This window comes from Nycticebus coucang, chromosome 21, assembly GCF_027406575.1.
Source record: "Nycticebus coucang isolate mNycCou1 chromosome 21, mNycCou1.pri, whole genome shotgun sequence".
NCBI classification, from domain to species: Eukaryota; Metazoa; Chordata; class Mammalia; order Primates; family Lorisidae; genus Nycticebus; species Nycticebus coucang.
Genome location: NC_069800.1, coordinates 33,017,978 through 33,023,190, shown reverse-complemented (window position 1 = coordinate 33,023,190; position 5,213 = coordinate 33,017,978). Strand labels below are relative to the sequence as shown.

Genomic DNA, 5,213 nt, shown 5'->3' with positions numbered 1-5,213 from the left:
CAGCACAAACCTTCAGGCTTCAGAGTGGGGGTGGGGTGGAGGGAGCGGCTGGAGCCCAGAACCGCTGGGCAGTGAAAAATGGACTCAGCTCCACCCGGCTCCCTGCCCGGTCACACGGCAGGCACTCAGGTCTCCGGACCACAGAGCGAGGGTGGGGGGAGCTCCAGGAGCTCAGAGCAGCAGGGAGCTCAGAGCAGCTGGTAGCGAGTTCTACTCAGTTATATGCCTGGTTGTATTGTTGCACAAGGAGGGCTGCTGCACCTCGCCTCGGGGAAGCACTGCCCTGGTGAGGGTCTGTCTCCGCTGACTGTCCTCACCTGATTCCCGTGCCCCAGAATCAGTGCTGACCAGCCGCAGCTTGGGGACTGTCCTCTCCCCTTTAGGAGTCACCCAAGAATCCGAACTCCTGGGGGACAGGCTTTCAGACCTCAGAGAGAGTGGAGGGAAGTGCTGGGTGCTCAGAGTTGCCAGCAAAGGATATTTACGGATTTATACAGTTTTATGCCTGGCAGGAGAACGCCTAGGCATCCTAGTAAGGGAGGTAGTTCCAGTTTGTAGTAGGTCTCTCCCGAGAAGTGTAGTGGGATGGCCTTTGATTTCTGCCCTTTTGTTTGTGGGGCCCTTAAGCCGATCAGGTGGGGGAGGGGGAACTCCCATCCGCTTGGTGATGGGTTTTGTACCTTTTGTTTGCTTCCTTGTGGTCGCAGCTCTCCTCAGCGGGGTTGATGTGCGTTCTTCAACTTTCTCGCTTGGTGTTGCTAGAATCCATCAGGTTACTTGCTAAATTTTCATCCCCTAACTCTCCTTCAGGGTGGGAGCCTCTGTGGAAAGCTGGCTTCAGTCCGCCATCTTCCCATCATCCTCTAGCTTTTCTATTTTTAGGAGAGATGGGGGTCTTGCTTTGCTCAGGCTGGTCTTGAGCTCCTGAGCTCAAGTAATCCACCTGCCTTGGCCTCCCAGAGTGCTAGGATTATAGGTGTGAGCCAGCATGCCCAGCCAAGTTGGAGAGATTTGAAATAAGTCTGAGCAGACTCAGCCACGGGGCAGCCGGTCCAGAACAGAGGAAGAGATAACATCAAGATGCCCAAGAGTGAGAAAACTGTACTCCAAAATGATCCCAATGAAGCAAAGTGTGGAGCCCATAATTCTGAAACATCAGAGAAGAACCAAGAAGAGGAAGACTTCTGTTTAAATAACCACTCTCCTCGTCTAATAGAAACAATTAACGAAGTTTCCAGGATGAGCATTGCTCATGAAATCATGGTAAACCAAGATTTCTACATGGAAGAGAATGTTTTATCTCCAAACAGTCTGGAAGACAGGTTCATGGAGACATTGTACAATGTTTTTTTGGGACCATTTAAGATAACAACTCTTGAGTAATCCTCCCGAATTCACTTGTGCTCTTGAACTTATGACAGAAGTTAAGGAGGTTTTGCTATCACTGCCATTACCACACCACATCCGCCTAAAAAATGAGATTAAAGCAGTTCTGGACATGGATCTCCTCAAGCAAGAAGCAGAACCTGGAGCCCTAGATGTCTCTCGTCTCTCTAACTACATTCTTAGTTTGATGACCCTGCTATGTGCACCAGTTCGAGATGAAGCAGTAAAGAAACTACAGAGCATAACAGATCCTGAGGGGCAGCTTCCATGTTCTGGGCCTAATGAAAATGGACATGGCGAACTATACCATCCAGAGCATTCGACCCTACCTGCAGGAATATTCCATCCAGTATGAAAGAGCTAAATTCCAGGAACTCCTTGACAAACAACCCAATCTCCTTGATTACACCAAGAAATGGCTAACCAAAGCAGCCACAGACCTCATTACACCGTGTCTGAATTCTCCTGACATCCCCAGCTCCTCCAGCATGGCCTGTTCACCTCCAGACAAGGCAGCTAAGAATTCAGATCCTCCCAATCCCATAATGGTGCTATACCAGGGCTACCTGAATCTCCTCCTCTGGGATCCTGAAAATGAAGAATTCCCTGAGACTCTGCTGATGGACAGAATCCAGGTCCAGGAAATGGGGTCCCATTTCGCCACTTGACTATATTGGCCTCAGTCTTACTAGTGGCTAGAAGTTTCTCTGGTTCAATTTTATTCAAATCACCTGGATTTGTGGATAAACTGAAATGCATAACCAAGGCTGTGACTGAGGAATTTAACTCCAAGCCTGAAGAAGCTATGTTGAATGTGAGTGAACAGGTGTCTCAGGAAATTCATTGTGGCCTCAAGGACCTGGGCTTTACTGCCCTAAGCAGTGAAAACACAGTACGTCTTATAGGACAACTCCAGAACATCACCAAGAAAGAAAACCGTGTCCGTAGTATTGATCAGTGCCTCCTTTTGTTTCTCAAATGCTGTTTGGTTCGTGGCATGCAGGAGTCTCTGCTACACTTCCCTGAAGGCCTTAATCACATCGAAGGAAAGTTGACAGAACTAGGCCAGAAGTTTGTCAAGCCGATGCATCATAATCAGCAGGTATTTGGCCCATACTATGCTGAGATCCTAAAAAATGTCGATTCTCTAGCTCAAGCACAAGAAACAGAAGTGGAACCTATCTGATAGTGCTGGACTCCACATGGCAACAGGGACCCAGGAGAGAGGGCTCAGCATTTTCCTGAGATGATATCACCTGTGGCCAGCAGAGAAGCCAGCCATCTTCCTCACTACAGCCGGGATACAGGGCTGCAGGGGTCAGCATGTAAACACCAGCTGACCCAACCCCCTTCGTTAATAAACTTCTGAGCTGCAAGAAAAAAAGAAAAAAAGAAATAAGTCTGAGCGTTAGGAATTGTTGGAGGCTCCCTGTGCTATTCATCATAGTTGGTGTGATTTTGAGAATAATGGGCCCCAGAGAGGCAAAGCTTTGCAATTATCTCTAGCACAGTGGTTTTCAAAAGTGTGGGGCTTGGACCAGCAGCTTGAGCATCTTCTGGGAAGCTTGAGAGTAATGCAAATGTGTGGACTTACTAAACCAGATGCTCATAGGGTGGACCCACAGTTTGCTTAAATCGGCCCTGCTGGGATCCTGGGGCGCTAACACGTGAGAGCCACTGCTCTGGCTTATTGGTTTCACACAATTGATTTTCAGAACTACTGGGCAAATGACCTGGGGACATCACATCTAACCCTTTTGTAAAAACACTGCTGGGGTAGCTCTATTTGTAAAAGTCACAAACTGAAAATGACCCCAGTGCCCACAATGGCAGAATGGATGAACACATTGGGGTATATTTACACACTGGGATATAATAATGGGAATGAATTATTTACTACTGCAGACAAAATGTTGGATGAAGAAGAGCCCAAAACAAAAGAGCTTGTACTGTATGACTCCATTCATGAAAAATATAAAAACAGGCAAAAATAATCCATGTTATTAAAAGTTGGACTTTGCACAGGATGTCCCACCTCTCTGGGATGCTGTCCCCTCCCCTCCTTGCTCCCTTGCTCTTCCCTGTATGAATCCCACTCATTCTACCAATTCTTGGCTTAGATGTATGTACCTTTTGCAGAGTCTCTGTCACATTGTTCAGAAGTGGTAATGTTCTGTCACTTGCTGTCGATGTTTACAACAGAGGTCAGTGTGTTCTTTTTGGAAAAAATGTGTATCAAGCCGTACACTTACCATTTGTGTGCTTTTTCTGTATGTATGTTATTATACTTCCATAACAATTTTCAAAAGTATTGTGGGTGCTGTAAAATGTTTGAGTCCTGATATGATTTTCCTCCAGCAATTTTTTTCTATAGCCTATAATTAAGGGGTTTGGTTCCATCTCTTATTTTCAATGTATGGAATGAGGCATGTTTGTGACCTATGTGATTATGGTGAATTAATCTCCAAAACCTCACTTGGAACAGAGTGTTAACACTGGAAAATGACTCTCTTTAGGAGAGATGGGGTCTTGCTTTGCTTAGATGTTTATAAAGTATTTTAAAATACATTTCCACAGTGTTTTAGGGTAAAGTTTTGGCAATATAATTTTATTTTTTGATGACTGAATGCCTTCCCCAGATTTTTTAAATTTGAATTTTGGTCGTGGTTGTACCATTCCACACCCCCTCATCCCCGGCAAGCTCCCTTAAATCTCCTTTGGCATTCTGTGGAAGAGAAAATGTCTGTGTGGTTATTTGCTCTTCCTGAGCCAGCCTGCCTGGTAAACACACGGGTAAAGCTTTATGAGGAAGCAATTTTTATTGAGTAAGATGAACATCTGTTTTAAACTTATAATGAAGACATTTATAAATCATTACAGCTTCTTTCCAAAAAGCACAAGTACTTATTACATATGCATGGCCTAACCTGCACTGTAGATAAGCAATAAGAAAAAAGAGGGAGAGACAGAAAATCATACCAACGCAATCAGCATTCATTCAAACCCCAGCTGGCACAGTGCAGCCCCTTTGCTGCTACAACTGACAAGGTTGTTCAGGGAAGAATAGTGCTCCCTTCTGAGAGTTGCAGGGCTTGGTTTTATTTTCATTACATCGATCTGGGCTTAATGGAAAATCCTGCCACAATTCCATCCTCATTAGATTACTGGGTTTTGAGGAGGAAGGAATGTTTGAGGTTCTTTTATGCAATCTGCCTCTTTGATAGGTAAATGAAATGAACCCACAGAGGCTAAGTGGCCTCCCTAAGGGAGTGAAAGAGCTTGGCTGTGAACTCATTGGTCTGGGATTTTTCCCAGGGACAAGTTGAAAGCCCAGCAGAGACCTGGTCCTCATGGAGAAAGGTGGGAAGTGATGGAAGCAGAGGACCTGATGTACAGCTGACTACTCTCTGAAGCTGGGTGAGCTCACAATAGTAAACTGAGGCTCTCCAATCGGGCCTCCTTGACTATTTTTCCTGAAACATATTTGAGATCAGATCCCTCTGTCATGTGTGGATTTTATTCTTCCTTGCATCTTTCTTTTCCCAATTGACTGTCTACTATTCAAAGCTTAGGGCACTAGGTTTTGAGAGCCCACAATGTGTGGGGATTTGTCAATGACCAATGCTTTTCCTACCCTTAAGGTATTGAGCAAAGACAGATACTGAATACATAATTTTGAAAGGGAAAGGCTGGCTGCTGAGTGGTGTATAGCAGGGTATTGAAGCTAACCTAGGATGGCAGAAAAAGGCTCCCAAGAAGCTCCATCTGAGCCAGGAATGGCAGGAGGAGTTGGCTTTCATAGGGGACAGGCTGGGCTGGGGACAATG

At 45.6% G+C, this 5,213-nt stretch overlaps 1 pseudogene; it reads left to right on the top strand.

Annotated features, from left to right (window-relative positions):
* The first annotated feature begins 1,080 nt into the window (after window positions 1-1,080).
* On the top strand, window positions 1,081-2,572 carry LOC128573484 (T-complex protein 11 X-linked protein 2-like; annotated as a pseudogene).
* The last annotated feature ends 2,641 nt before the right edge of the window (window positions 2,573-5,213 follow it).